This window comes from Microcaecilia unicolor, chromosome 4 (assembly GCF_901765095.1).
Source record: "Microcaecilia unicolor chromosome 4, aMicUni1.1, whole genome shotgun sequence".
In the NCBI taxonomy this organism is placed as follows: Eukaryota; Metazoa; Chordata; class Amphibia; order Gymnophiona; family Siphonopidae; genus Microcaecilia; species Microcaecilia unicolor.
The window spans coordinates 177,976,853-177,993,102 of record NC_044034.1 but is presented as its reverse complement, the minus strand read 5'-3'; the positions used below and the strand labels follow the sequence as shown (position 1 = coordinate 177,993,102).

The 16,250-nt window shown below is 46.4% G+C and overlaps 1 protein-coding gene across 1 annotated transcript in view; it reads right to left on the bottom strand.

Moving 5' to 3' along the window:
- The window catches only part of DENND5A (DENN domain containing 5A), a 315,605-nt gene that overhangs the window by 145,333 nt on the left and 154,022 nt on the right, over positions 1-16,250 (bottom strand). The window lies entirely within an intron of this gene.

Here is a 16,250-nt window from a genome sequence, read left to right as displayed (position 1 = left end):
CCTCAAAAGTGTACACACACTGATTTCTACAACTCCTCAATACCGGCTTGGAAAAAAAAGGTTACACATTGTTTGACTGGGAGGAACCAATTTATGTCTGTTTTGAAATGTGCCTGCATGAGATTGAATTCTTTCTAAAAATTGGTTTACTTCATGCCCAGGGAAAGGATGGTCTGGAAACATGATAGATTTTCCATCTGAGCTGCAATGGAAAAATTATGTTCCATCTGAGCTGCAATGGAAAAATTATGTTCTTACCTGATAATTTTCTTTCCTTTAATCATACCAGGCCATTTCCTTTAATCATACAAGGCCAGTCCAGACTAATGGGTTGTGTCCATCTACCAGCGGAAGGAGACAGAGAAAATAGTTCAAAGTAAACCGCCCCTTAAGGGTATTGTGCAGCCTGGAATGTTCAGTATTTCAAATAACCAAGCAATGGTGCCCTGAAGTCTAGAAGAAAACACAGTTAATACCAAACAGGCAAACCCTTGGAGCCAATATGCAGAACCTCACTGTTCCTGCTTGGCCAAAGGCAACTGCAACCTCCACTCACAGTAAAGAAAGTGGGAGGGAACGGTCCATACCGACCTCACCCAAGCACATAGAGATCTACCCCTGAATCCGGGAAAAGAACTCCGTGATCCCAAGTAACAGGAGTCATACAGAGCTGGCACAATAACAAGTAGCAGAAGATTAAATAGAGAAGATAAAGTAGGCAGTGCTGTAGGACATCCCACTGTATTGAAGAGTTGTGGAACAGCCAGGATACCTAAAGGAAACAACACTCTGACAGACTTTAGCCAGGAAGGGCAACTGGACTGGTCTGGTATGATTAAAGGAAAGAAAATGATCAGGTAAGAACATAATTTTTCCTTCCTTGTCATCTATACCAGACCAGTCCAGACTAATGGGATGTAGCAAAGCAGTTTCCCAAGGAGGGCGGGAGAAAAGAAGAATGCAGAAGGTTGAAAAAATCAGCAAAGCTATACACACAGCAAAAACTGATCAGAACAGGATTCGAATAGCCAAACCACCAGGCTACCAAAATGGAACAGAGTTAGACACTAGAAAAGGAACTGAAGCACTAGGACGTAAAACAAGTCCTGAGCAAAAAAAAAACTACATACCCCTGTCCCGAGAGTAGCAAAAAGAGCAGCAAAGATACTCATGCCAAAGGACCCCCCCTTGGAAGGAAGGCAACAGTTGTATCCAAGGAACAAGGAGAAGAACCGTCTCTCCTAGAGCAGGATCCACTTCTCCAAACCCTGGCAGGACAGAGACTAACTCCCAAACCTGCCGGTCTGTCCAGAGTCCAAGACGGACGGAGGAAGCAACCCTAACAAGTACTAGGAGTATGCATCCCCAAACAGTGTGCCACACTTCATAGAAGAAAGGAAGCAAGGTCCAGGAACCACCCAGACCCGCGCCTAGTGAGAGAATCAAACTCCACAGAACAAGAAGAGACTCCAGAGTCGAGAGAACCAACTAACTGGAGCACTAGTCTCTCCAGGAAAACCACAAAGAAAAGGGCAGCAGCATACCAAAGAACAACCGTAGAAAGAGAGTACTCCTAAACCAACTTGCTCTGGACTTAGGGATGAAAGAACAGAGCCAAGAGAACAAAAGGAGAGAAAAAGAAAGAGTTGAGAGCCACACTGTGAAGAAAAAAACCCCAAGGTGCCAAGAAGCCACAAAAGGAGCAAAGACAAATTCAAACGCCAGCAATGGAGAAGCTTCTCGCCAGCCACCAAAAGGCTATGGCAAGAAAAGGTGCCACAGGAATGGTAGCTAACAGGAGACAAGGCAAGTCTTGTCTAGCAATCTAAACTGCGGTGTGCTACAGCTGCTGAGAAGTTACTGTATCCAACCCTCAGAGACGAGCAGGGGTTGACTGACAAAGTGAAACAGTGCCCACAAGTAGAGGTGAAAATACGCTCCACAGTCAGAGATTGAACTGTGCTCAAGGGACAGAAATGAAGCTGCGCTCATCAGGCAGAGTAGGATCCATGCTCAATGAGAACAAATGGATCTGCACTCAAAGTACACAAACTGAGCCACGCACCACGGGCAGAGGAGTTGCACACCTCTGGCAAAGAGAAATGCGCTGAACAAGCAGAGAAGCGGAGAGTAACAGACAGAGGACGAACAGTGCCCCGCTGAAAGAGCTGGATGTTAGAGGTACCTGCAGAACTGAAGCTGAGGAAGCAATGGGACTGTGTATAAAACGCAGACAAGGAGCTGCTTTACACACGCAAACAAGGAGCTGCGCTCCGGATGCCGGCAAGGAGCTGCGCTCCAGATACTGGCAAGGAACTGCGCTCCAGATACCGGCAAGGAACTGCGCTCCAGATACCGGCAAGGAACTGCGCTCCAGATACCGGCAAGGAACTGCACTCCAGATGCTGGCAAGGAGCAGAACTCCACACACCGACAAAGAGCTATGCAGCACCTGCAAACATAGAGCTGTGCTCCACATATCGCAGAAATGGCACTGCGCCCCACACTGAGATCTGCACAGAAAGGACTACACTCAATATGTGACAATGGAGCTGTGTTCAACATGCAGAGATGAAAGGTTGCAGAATATGCAGTGAAGGAACTTCACTCAGCATGCCATGATACAGCTGTCCTCAACATACAGCGATGGAGCTAAAGCCAACCTGGATCTGAGGAACTGTACCCAACATGTAGCGATGGAGCCGTGCCCAACAGGGAACGGTGGAACTGCACAGAACAAAGACGCTGCGCTCAACATGCAGCGATGGGGCCACGCTCAACATGCAAAATGCATAGATGGAGCCCCAGGGAACAGCCAAAGAAAAAGGTGCAGCCAGGAGGCCAACAAGAAAGAAGCACAACTTGTGGAAATGCAGACCTGTCGCTGAACTCTCCTGGCCCAGAGGGACTAAAACTACAAGAAGAGAAGGCTCCTTGCCCCAAGAGAGACACTCGAGCCACAATGACCGCCCTCCTAGCTGAGACGGAGCAGCAGTCAACTTAGAGAAATAACTTCTCCCAAGAGGGAGGTAAGCACCACAGACCTGGAATCCTCAGACCAAAGGGAGCAAAAGGCAGCCGTAAGGCAGTGAGGAAGAAACAACTCTCACTAGGCCAGGAACAAAGAGGAAGCTGGGCACTAACACCAAACCGAGGAAAAACCAGCTAAGGGAGAGTCGAACTCCAGACGCAGAACAGAGCCACTTCCCTGCAGAAAAGTAGAGAAAAGTGCGGAGCTAAGAGGGAATAATCCAGATGCACAGCAATAGATCTGTTCAGCAGGAAAGAACTGCGCCCCTTAAAGAAAAAAGAAGCAGTGCCAAATGTGCCAGGAGAGAGGCCAGGCTAAAATTCCCGCCCAAAAGCAAAGGAAAGCAAGGAAGAGCTGTGGTAAACTAATCCTAAAAAGGCACACTCCCGTACAGAGACACTGAACTGAGTCCAAGCAAAAGACTGGCAAGAATGGCACTCCCGAAGGTACTCAGAAGAGGGATATGAGCTAGCAGTTGCACACCAAGGGCAACTCGGAGCCCCACCAGAAGGAAAGTACCCTGCAGACAAACCAGAGCAGCTCCCCGCCAAAAAGCGGACTGACCCTGTAAATACGCAGACAGGAGGGATCCACGGGGATGAGAGAACCAGAACCTCCCTAAGGAAGGGAGGAAAAACTACTGCCAAAACAAGAATCAAATAGCAAGGGCATCTCAAGCAAGATACCTGAAGCAGCAGAGACCAGATGGTCTGAAAAAGAACTGACCAATGGCCGCATAAGGCTGACGGGAAAGAAAAAATGGCCCTGGACTAAAAAGGCCGAGCCTGCAGCCAAACGGAGCCAGCGAGAGACTTCTCCCACTCTGGAAACAGCAGACTGACCTCCAAACTGCAAAGGTACAAGTTCCAGCAATGGGGCCACCCTCTGAACCAGCCGCCGTCTAGGACCATGAAGAGGAGAAAAACAACTGAGTTTTGTGATCCAGACATGAGCCGTGACCCACAAAAAAAAAAAAAAAAAAAAAAAAAATCGAAGCAACTGGTACCAGCTCGGAAGGGTCCAAGATCAGAATCAGACACCGGCCAGCGAAATTCAAAGAAACTTCGCAAGCGGCCCACTAGAATATGCTGGCAAAGGCAGGAAAGAGCGAAAACACCGCGAGGGAACAAAATGGCCTGACAAAACCTGAGAGAGCACAGAAGCAAAGCCGAACGCAAGGACAGCGCCCGCCAAAAACAAAGGAGGCCCCGAGAAGAAGGAACTAAAAATAAATCAGGTAACAGGTAAGAGAAAGAAGGAAAAACAAAGTTGTTTCTTTCTTTCTTTTTTTTTTTTTTTTTTATAAACAACCTTCTTCACCAGTGACAGGAATAAAGATTTACCTCAGAGTCAGAAAAGGAGGGAAAACAAAGTTTCCTTTAAAAAAAAAAATTTTTTTTTTAAACAACCTTCTTTACTTTGTGACAGGAATAAATAAAGGCTTACCTCAGAGCATAGGCGTAATTTGACTGTTTCATTTGGGGGGGGGGGGGGGGGGGGGGCAAAGAATGGGCGGAGCATATTAGCATATCATTTGCATATATACATATGCAAATGAATATGCTAATGTGGAGGAAGGAATTGAAATTTACAGGCAAAATATCACAGATGCACATTTCAAAAAGCTGACATTTCAATTAATAAATTATGAATAAAATACTTTTATCTACCTTTGTTGTCTGATCATTTAGTTTTTCTATTCGCTTTGGTCCCAGTGTCTTCTGTTTTATGCAGTGTCTTCTTTCCAGTAGGCTTCCCTCTGCTCCCCACCCTCCCAGTCCCATCCATCTCTTGCTCCTTCCCTCTGCTGTGCCTGACCTCTCCCAATCCCATCCATCTCCTGGTCCATCCCTCTGCTCCCCACCCCTCACAGTCCCATCCATTTCTTGCTCCTTCCCCCTGCTCCCCACCCCTCCCAGTCCCAACCATCTCTTGCTCCTTCCCTCTGCTCCCCACCTCTCCCAGTCCCATCCATCTTCTGTTCCTTCCCTCTGCTCCCCACCCCTCCCAGTCCCAACCATCTCTTGCTCCTTCCCTCTGCTCCCCACCTCTCCCAGTCCCATCCATCTTCTGTTCCTTCCCTCTGCTCACCATCCCTCCGTCCCATCCATCTTCTGCTCCTTCCCTCTGCTCCCCACCTCTCCCAGTCCCATCCATCTTCTGTTCCTTCCCTCTGCTCACCATCCCTCCGTCCCATCCATCTTCTGCTCCTTCCCTCTGCTCCCCACCCCTCCCAGTCCCATCCATCTCTTGCTCCTTCCCTCTGCTCTCCACCCCTCCCAGTCCCATCCATCTTCTGTTCCTTCCCTCTGCTCACCATCCCTCCGTCCCATCCATCTTCTGCTCCTTCCCTCTGCTGTGCCTGACCTCTCCCAATCCCATCCATCTCCTGGTCCATCCCTCTGCTCCCCACCCCTCCCAGTACCATCCATCTTCCCTCTGCTCCCCCCCCCCCCCGCGAGGTCCAAGATGGAGACTCCGTTTACCCCCTCTCTTCCTCCCTCCCTCCCTCCGGCGCAGGCAACAGTCTTCAGCGTTCCTGGCAGCGGTAGCGATGTACACACTGCCTTCAGTCTGCCCCGGAAGCCTTCTCTTCAAGTTCCTGTTCCCACCTATGCGGGAACAGGAACTTGAAGAGAAGGCTTCAGGGCAGAGCCGAAGGCAGCGTGTACAACGCTACCTCTGCCAGGAATGCTGGAAAAGACTGCTGCCTGTGGCGGAGGGAGGGAGGGAGGGAGGAAGAGAGAGGGGTAGACGGACACGCTCCTCTCCGTCCGCTACTCCGCTTGGCTTCCCTGCCCTCTCTGTCTGCGTCCCGCCTTCCTCTGATGTCAGAGGAAGGCGGGACGCAGACAGAGAGAGCAGGGAAGCCAAGCGGATGGAGAAGAGTGCGTGCATGCATGTGTTTTGTTTTTTTTTTTAAACTAATGGCGCGGCGGCGCCTCGTCGTCATTTGGGGGGGCATTGCCCCCCCTCGCCCCCCCAGTCTACGCCTATGCCTCAGAGGCAGAAATTCAGATATACCTATCACCACAGAAGAAAAGAACCCCCACAGGGGAGACAAGTTACTCCATGCCACAATCAACCATCACCCTGCTAGAAAGACAGCCAGGGGAGGGAGGGGAGGGGAGGGAACCAGGGTCACTGGATATCACCCTAGCTGGCAGATGAGGAACTCAGGACCACTGAGTATCATCTAAAACTAGCCCCAACACAGCTACCAGCACACCCCTGAATCCACTGTCACCAGAAGACTCTGGGACAGGAGCTACCAGCCAGCAATCCAGAGCAGCTGCACGACCCGTCCACCATCCGCTAGGAGACAGAGAAAATACTGAACATTCCAGGCTGAACGATACCCTTAAGGGGCGGTTTACTTGGAATTATTTTCTCTGTCTCCTTCCGCTGGTAGATGGACACAACCCATTAGTCTGGACTGGTCTGGTATAGATGACAAGGAATCTACTAATTTTAATCTTAATTTTAAAATTGTGTGTTCTTCCATTTGACTTAACATTATGTATGCAGTCTGATTCACTTCCTAAAAACAGTCATATTGCTGGCTCTGAAGGGCTGAAGTATTACGTCTGTACAGGAAGCTACCCACCTATCCCTTTTCAGGCTTTTCTCATACAGAGAATTTAGACTGCAAAAATATGACAATTAGATAAGAGATCAATCAATCCACCTTTCAGACTACTTAAAATTTTTCATGGGCTCAAATAATCAGCATTGAGCCTAACTACATTTAATCTATCCAGATTAGCTCCTACCAATTATTACAACTGAATGCCTCCTCTCTGATGCTTGGACTTTAATTCTTCCTGGTCAAACTATGCATCTATCTGGGTTCTAGAATGGGAGTCTATTTCTCAGTTTCTTAAACAGCACTGAGATAGATATTATATCTAACTAGTAAAGATTAATCATTACCAGAATTCCCTAAATATCTGCAGATCTGAACATATTTCATGAAATGAAAGTTTCCTGAATTTAATCCATGTGCTTTAATTCTGCTAAGTCATGGCCTTAGTGTTTTTAACCCAAAAGGCTCTTACTTTTTTGTAGTCATTTCTGTCTTGGATTGTAAGCAGCACTGTAGAAGACACACATCTGTCTCTAGACTACACAAGTCATGATAACAAAATACTGTACTTATTAATGCTCTGTAGCCAGAAGCTATGCAGTTTGTTAAATGCAAAGGACAAATTAGATCTTACCTGCTAATTTACTTTCCTTGAGTCTCTCCAGACAATTTGTGACAAGTGGGAAATATGCTCTCCTGCTAGCAGAGGAAGATTGAGAACTAATGACTAGTGATACCTGTATAAGGGACTGTGCAATCCTGACCTGCTCAGTATTTTTCATAGCCAAGCAGTAATGAAGAGTGGGAAACAACCTAAAACAGGAACAGTGATACAACAGAACCCTAGGGGGAAAAAAAACTGAGCACCAAAAAAAAAATATATATATATATATATATATATATATATATGTACTAAGATACTGCAACTCCCGGACACTCCGCAACACCACGCAAAACACACACTCTTCCAGGGTGGAGTTCAGGAATGGTCTGGAGAAACTCAAGGAAAGTAAATTAGCAGGTAAGACCTAATTTCTCCTTCCTTATAGTCTACTCTGGACCATTCCTAACTAGTGGGAAGTACCAAAGCAGTACTCACCAAGGGTGTTAAAGTCCATGGATCAACACGGAAGTACCAAAAGAAGCGTCCTGCTGAGACTGAACGTTGGACAGAAGAGAGCAGAAAAGGCCAAGTAGCGGCCTTGCAAATATCGAGTGGAGGGATTAGCAAATTCTCCGCCCATGAGGTGGCCGAGCCCTTGTAGAATGTACCCGCAACACTAGCCCTGGAGACTGCCCTGGAGACTGAGAAATACTGAGCAGGGCAGGGTTGCATAGTACCTTATAAAGGTGTCACTAGTCAGAAGTTCTCAGTCTCCCTCTGCTGGTAGGAGAGCATATTACCCACTCATTGGGAATGGTCTGGAGTAGATAAGGAGGAACTTTTTACTCAGTTTAAAAAAAAAACACCACCCATCTCAATTAAAATCTTAGTCAGATTGGTTGCAGTAGCCTACATGTCACATCTTAGCTGAAAAAAATTACAATACTTTTTCTTAACAACTTAAAATCCTATAAATGCGCAGCCACTGTCTTGTTCTATTTGCAAAATTTTATATACCACCATTCACATAAAAAGTTATGCATCAAGGCAGTTTATACAAAAAATTGAAATCAACCTAAAAACAGAACAAGCCAACACTGCTAAAAACGCATCTGTTTGTAAAAGTCTTTTTGGCTTCATAAGGACTTATCTGTTTTTCGTTTTTTTCTTTTCTCTTTCTGGTTAATGCCATTTTATTGACCATGTTTAATTGAGCTACTACTGAAAAAGGTGTGAGCAAAATCCAAATAAATAAATAAATTATAAGCAGTTATACAGGATAAAGTTTGAAACAGCATTTTGCATAAAAGGGGTTCTTCCATAGTTAGTGGGAAGTTCTGGCTATTTCATTTTTTCTTCTAGTTCCATCCCTTTTTGGGGGGGAAATCCTATTTTGTTACATCCCATTTGCTTTGGACTGGTCTGGTGTGCAGGTTTGCAAGACAGCAGATCGGACACAGGATCTAAAAGGTGAAGAAACAACGTAACAATGTGATGGCCGTGGCCAGAAGGATGCTAGGCTTCATCCTCCTCCAGATTTCAACCCCTTCTTCCACCTCAATCTCACTGTTTTTACTCCTTTGAAGTCCACTCTATCCGCCTTTTCTCTCCTCTGCCTCTTCGAATAGCGGTCATTTATCGTCCCCTGATAAGTCCCTTTCATCCTTTCTCAGTGACTTTGACGCCTGGCTTGCCTTCTTCCATGATCCTTCCTCCCCCTCTCTCATCCTTGGTGACTTTAATATTCCTGCTAATGATCCTTCCAACTCTTATATTTCCAAGTTACTCGCTTTAACGTCCTCCTTTAATCTCCAACTATGCTCCACCTCCCCCACTCATCAAAATGGTCACTGTCTTGATCTCATCTTCTCCTCCAACTGTTCACCCTCTAGTTTCCTTGCCTCTGATCTTCCCTCCTCTGAGCACCATCTTATAACTTTCACACTTAAATCTCCTCCCTCCCAGTCCCGTCCTATCTTATCTAATTTATCTAGGAATCTTCACGATATTGACCCTTCATCTCTATCCTCCCATGTTTCAAACCTCCTCTCTACTGTGGCACCATCCACGTCTGTCAACGAGGCTGTTTCTTCTTACAACAATACTCTATCCTCTGCCTTAGACACTCTTGCACCTTTCATGACCCGCCCTGTAAGGCGTACAAAACCCCAACCTTGGTTGACTTCTAATATCCGCTACCTACGTTCCTGTGCCCGCTCCGCCAAACGCCTCTGGCGGAAATCTCGGGCCCTTGCTGATTTCTTACACTTTAAGTTCATGCTGACCTCCTTCCAATCTGCTCTTTTACGTGCCAAACAGGATTATTATATCCAACTGACCAACTCTCTTGGCTCTAATCCTCGACTTCTCTTCACCACATTGAACTCTCTCCTCAAGGTGCCCCCTCCCCCAACTCCCCCTTCATTATCTCCTCAGACCCTTGCTGAATTCTTTCACAACAAGGTTCAAAAGATAAACCTTGCTTTCTCTACCTCACCACCTCTCCCTCCACTAGTCCGTTCCCCTCTCTCTCCTTCCCCTCATTCCCTTTCCTGAAGTTACTATTGAGGAAACTACACTTCTCCTTTCTTCCTCAAAATGTACCACCTGTTCCTCTGATCCCATTCCCACCCACCTTCTTAATGCCATCTCTCCTGCTCTTATTCCTTTTATCTGTCACATTCTCAACCTCTCACTTTCCACTGCGACTGTCCCTGCTGCCTTTAAACATGCTGTGGTCACAACTCTCCTTAAGAAGCCTACACTCGACCCTACTTGTCCCTCTAATTACTGACCCATCTCCCTCCTTCCTTTTCTCTCCAAATTACTTGAGCGTGCTGTTCACCGCCGCTGCCTTGATTTTCTTTCCTCACATGCTATTCTTGACCCACTACAATCTGGTTTTCGCCCTCTCCACTCAACCGAAACTGCGCTTACTAAAGTCTCCAATGACCTATTACTGGCTAAATCCAGAGGTCAATATTCCATCCTCATTCTTCTTGATCTTTCCGCTGCTTGATCTTTCCTGGTTCTCTTCCTACCTCTCCCTCCGCACCGTTAGTGTTCACTCTGGTGGATCCTCTTCTACTTCTATCCCTCTGCCTGTCGGCGTACCTCAGGGTTCTGTTCTTGGTCCCCTCCTCTTTTCTATCTACACTTCTTCCCTTGGTTCATTAATCTCATCCCATGGCTTTTCCTACCATCTCTATGCTGATGACTCCCAAATCTACCTTTCTACCCCTGATATCTCACCTTGCAGCCAAACCAAAGTTTCAGCGTGCATGTCTGACATTGCTGTCTGGATGTCTCAACGCCACCTGAAATTAAATATGACCAAAACCGAGCTTCTCATTTCCCCCCCCAAACCCACCTCCCCGCTCCCCCCCCGTTTTCTATTTCTGTTGATGGCTCTCTCATTCTCCCTGTCTCCTCAGCTCGAAACCTTGGGGTCATCTTTGACTCTTCTCTCTCCTTCTCTGCTCATATCCAGCAGATTGCCAAGACCTGTCGTTTCTTTCTTTACAACATCCGTAAAATCCGCCCCTTTCTTTCCGAGCACTCTACCAAAACCCTCATCCACACCCTTGTCACCTCTCGTTTAGACTACTGCAATCTGCTTCTTGCTGGCCTCCCACTTAGTCACCTCTCCCCTCTCCAGTCGGTTCAAAACTCTGCTGCCCGTCTCGTGTTCCGCCAGGGTCGCTTAACTCATACTACCCCTCTCCTCAAGACCCTTCACTGGCTCCCTATCCGTTTTCGCATCCTGTTCAAACTTCTTCTACTAACCTATAAATGTACTCACTCTGCTGCTCCCCAGTATCTTTCCACACTCGTCCTTCCCTACACCCCTTCCCGTGCACTCCGCTCCATGGATAAATCCTTCTTATCTGTTCCCTTCTCCACTACTGCCAACTCCAGACTTCGCGCCTTCTGTCTCGCTGCACCCTACGCCTGGAATAAACTTCCTGAGCCCCTACGTCTTGCCCCATCCTTGGCCACCTTTAAATCTAGACTGAAAGCCCACCTCTTTAACATTGCTTTTGACTCGTAACCACTTGTAACCACTCGCCTCCACCTACCCTCCTCTCTTCCTTCCTGTTCACATTAATTGATTTGATTTGCTTACTTTATTTTTTTTTTTGTCTATTAGATTGTAAGCTCTTTGAGCAGGGACTGTCTTTCTTCTATGTTTGTGCAGCGCTGCGTACACCTTGTAGCGCTATAGAAATGCTAAATAGTAGTAGTAGTATAACCAGCAGAAAAAAGGAGGTGTTGATGCCCCTGTACAAGTCATTGGTGAGGCCCCACTTGGAGTATTGTGTTCAGTTTTGAATGACGTATCTTGCTAAAGATGTAAAAAGACTGGAAGTGGTGCAAAGAAAAGCTACAAAAATGGAATGGGATTTGCGTTGCAAACCGTACGAAGAGAGACTTGTTGACTTGAACATGTATACCTTGGAGGAAAGGAGAAACGGGTGACATGATACAGACGTTCAAATATTTGAACGGTGTTAATCCGCAAACAAACCTTTTCCGGAGACGGGAAGGCAGTAAAACTAAAGGACATGAATTGAGGTTGAAGGGGGGCAAATTCAGGAGTAATGTCAGGAAGTAATTTTTTCACAGAGAGGGTGGTGGATACATGGAATGCCCTCCCACGGGAGGTGGTGGAGATGAAAACGATAATGGAATTCAAACATGCGTGGGATAAACACAAAGGAATCCTGTTTAGAAGGAATGGATCCACGGAATCTTAGCGGAGATTAGGTGGTGATGCCGGTAATTGGGAAGCAAAACCGGTGCTGGGCAGACTTCTACGGTCTACGGCCTGATCGTGACTAAATAGATATGGATGGGCTGGAGTGTAAATTTTAAGGGATTTGGACGTTAGCTTCAGAACTTAGTAAAAGAAAGGTGCTGGGCAGACTTTTACGGTCTGTGCCCTGAGAATGGCAAGGACAAATCAAACTCTGGTATAAAGTATCGCATACCATGTTAAATGAGTTTATCTTGTTGGGCAGACTGCATGGACCGTACAGGTCTTTATCTGCCGTCATTTACTATGTTACTATGTTTCATCATAATATGCTTAGCGACTGTTACGTGTCTAGGACCATGTATGTGACTATTGTTACCCACCTTGGATAAAGATGGGATATAAATACAGAAAATAAATAAATAAAATAGCACAAGACACAAAAGGAAAGGGAGCAAAATAGCACAACAATCTTAATCAAACAACACTAAAATGATAAAAGCAGAGAAAGACTAGGCAAAAACACAAAAAACCCCACCTTGCAGTAACCAGAATTTTTTATTTTTCAGTATGTCTGACTACATCAAAGGGCTATTATTAAACTAACACTTCAATTGAAACAGATATTCAATAACCTAGGAATCAAAGCAGTTTGTTTTCTAAAATTAAAAAAAAAAGTTGTGAACCTAGGAAGTCACTTCACTGTCTTGCCTCAGGTATAAACTAATATGACCCTATTTACTAAGCACTTTCCTATAGAAACCAAAAGGGGATCTTTTACTAATACTTAGCATGTGCTAAAAGGCATTAACATGTAGCAGTACATAAGTAATGCCATACTGGGACAGACCAAAAGTCCATCAGACCTGCATCCTGTTTCCAACAGTGGCCAATCCAGGTCACAAGTATCTGGCAAGATCTAAAAAAGTACGGAAAAATTATGTTTCTTACCTGATAATTTTCTTTCCTTTAGTCTCAACAGATCAATCCAGAGACTAGTGGGTAGAAGGTGCAGATAGAGAGAATGCCAGAGCTCTGCCATAAAGGATACTGTGCAGCAGCCTCACTTTCAGTATATTCGATACCAAAGCTGTAAGGATATTATGAGCCCATGAAGAAAACTCCTGCCTCTAACAAAAAATGGGGAGAACCAGCGGCAACTGTTGACAAGCAAACACGGCCTTTCCCCTGTATCATCCATCCTTTGAAAGAGACTCCTGCAAACAAACTGAAACTCAAGACATCAAAGGGATGACACCTAAACCCAATCCCATGTCACAAATGAATTCAAGGGCGGGTCTCTGGACTGATCTGTTCGGACTAAATGGAAGAAAATTATCAGGTAAAAAACATAGTTTTTCCTTCGATTACATCCCACAGATCAATCCAGAGACGAGTGGGATGTACCAAAGCAGTCCATAAGTAGGGGAAAACATGGCAATCCTTGAAAAACAGGAACGCTGCTCCAGAGATCTCAACCTCCTGGCCAAGCATAAGCAAACATGGGTGCTGCAGCAAAGGAAGACCCACCAGCCAACTCAGGTCAGCCTATGGAGACCACAGAAGTTAATAGCAACCCAGGAGGGAAGGTGAAACAAGACGCCTTGACAAGATAAGGAGAAAGCCATGTGAAGGAAACTTGGAAACAGGGAAGGAATGCTCAAACCCACACAAATCATAGCCACAACAGAGCAGAACCAGAGGACAAAAGCAGTGTATGTTCATTGACTATAGCGAAAGGGACAAAAGGAAGGCTATCTAGCTCATAGCCGAGGGCAAGGAAATGCAAAGCTAGGGAAATAAAGGAAGAAATTAAACCCAAGGAAAATATGATTGCTGCTGCCCTGCAAGGAAGGCTAGGCCAGGCAGAAATGCTGAGAGAATGGCGCATGAGAAGACAAACCAACAAGGGCGAGAATCACCAAGATATGCCAAGCTGTAGGATAAATGCCCAGAAAAGGGACAAGAGAAAATACAGAAAAACCCAAGGTTCAAAGTTTCCCACAAGGTAAGAGTTATGGAGATGCATTTCCGGACATCAGCCAAAGGATCAGTGTCTGGATATTCTCAGCTCAGGGTCCGCAGAACTACCATCCTTGCCTAGTCTGTACACCCAGGCGGAAACTAGGAAGCCCTGAACAAATGAGAGTACTTAATATAGGATGCAAGACTCAGGGTAGAAAATCCTGAAGCACAACCCCCTGAAAGAGGCAGATATTGACATCACCCACCCCAGGCTCAGCGGTCCCAAGTGAGCAGGTTGACCCAAGCATGGAGGACACCGTATCCAGAAACCTGTGAAGAACGCCATCGACTACCAGTAGGTAGTACAGAGAAGAAAGCAGCGCAGCCTGAGCAGCTGAGAACGCCACCAGCAGGTCACCAGTAGATAGGCCAGAGAAAGTGAAGATACTTACCTGTAGCAGGTATTCTCCGAGGACAGCAGGCTGATTGTTCTCACATGTGGGTCGACGTCCGCGTCGGCCCAGGAATCGGCATTTTGCCAGCAAAATAAATCAAGTTTTCTAGAGTCTTCTAGTGTGCGAATCGCACGCACCGCGCATGCGCGGATTACTTCCCGCCCATCATGCGAGCATGCTTCCTCAGTTTAATCAAAAAGCATAGAAGCAACATACTACTACTACTAAACATTTCTAGAGCGCTACTACGGTTACGCAGCGCTGTACAAATTAATAACTAAAGACGGTCCCTGCTCAGAAGAGCTTACAATCTAAAGGACGAAATGTCAAGTTGGGGTAGTCTAGATTTCCTGAGTAGAGGTGTTGTGATTAGGTGCCGAAAGCGACATTGAAGAGGTGGGCTTTGAGCAATGATTTGAAGATGGGTAGGGAGGGGGCCTGGCGTATGGGCTCAGGGAGTTTGTTCCCTGAGCCCATACAACATACAACAAGAACAACTCCAAAAAGTAGGATGGCAGGTTTGTGAGAACAATCAGCCTGCTGTCCTTGGAGAATACCTGCTACAGGTATCTTCGCTTTCTCCGAGGACAAGCAGACTGCTTGATATCACATGTGGGGTATCCCTAGCAATCAGGCTCACTCAAAACAATGAACATTGGTCAATTGGGCCTCGCAACGGCGAGGACATAACAGAGATTGACCTGAAACCATAAACAACTAACTGAGAGTGCAGCCTGGAACAGAACAAAAATGGGTCTTGGGGGATGGAGCTGGATTCTAAACCCCAAACAGATTCTGCAGCACTGACTGCCCAAACCGACTGTTGCGTTGGGTATCCTGCTGGAGGTAGTAGTGAGATGTGAATGTGTGGACTGATGACCACGTTGCAGCCTTGCAAATCTCCTCAATGGAGGCTGACTTTAAGTGAGCCATGGCTCTAACATTATGAGCCGTGACATGACCCTCTAAAGACAGCCCAGCTTGAGCATAAGTGAAGGAAATGCAATCTGCTAGCCAATTTGAGATTGTGCGTTTTCCGATGGCGACTCCCCTTCTGTTGGGATCGAAAGAAACAAACAACTGGGCGGACTGTCTGAAGGAATTTGTCCGCTCCACGTAAAAGGCCAATGCTCTCTTGCACTCCAAGGTATGCAAACTGCTTTTGCCAGAGCGGGTATGAGGACGGGGAAAGAATGTTGGCAAGACAATTGACTTGTTCAGATGGAACTCTGACACCACCTTCGGCAAGAACTTAGGGTGCGTGCGGAGGACTACTCTGTTGTGATGAAACCTGATATAAGGTGCAAGTCTAACCAAGGCCTGAAGCTCACTGACCCTACGAGCTGAAGTAACAGCCACCAAAAAAACGACATTCCAGGTCAAGTACTTCAGATGGTAGGAATTCAGTGGCTCAAAAGGAGCTTTCATCAGCTGGGTGAGAACGATGTTGATATCCCATGACACTGCTGGAGGTTTGACAGGGGGCTTTGACAAAAGCAAACCTCTCATGAAGCGAACTAAAGGCTGTCCAGAGATAGGCTTACCCTCTACACGGTGATAAGAACTAATCGCACTAAGGTGAACTCTTATGGAGTTGGTCTTGAGACCAGACTCTGAAAGTGTAGAAGGTATTCAAGCAGGGTCTGTGTAGGACAAGAAAGAGGATTCAGGGCCTTGCTGTCACACCAGATGGCAAACCTCCTCCATTTGAAAGAGTAACACCTCTTCGTGGAATCTTTCTGGAAGGAAGCAAGACTCAGGAGACACCCACTGAAAGACCCAAGGAGGCGAATTCTAAGCTCTCAACATCCAGGCCGTGAGAGCCACAGATGGAGGTTGGGATGCAGAAGCGA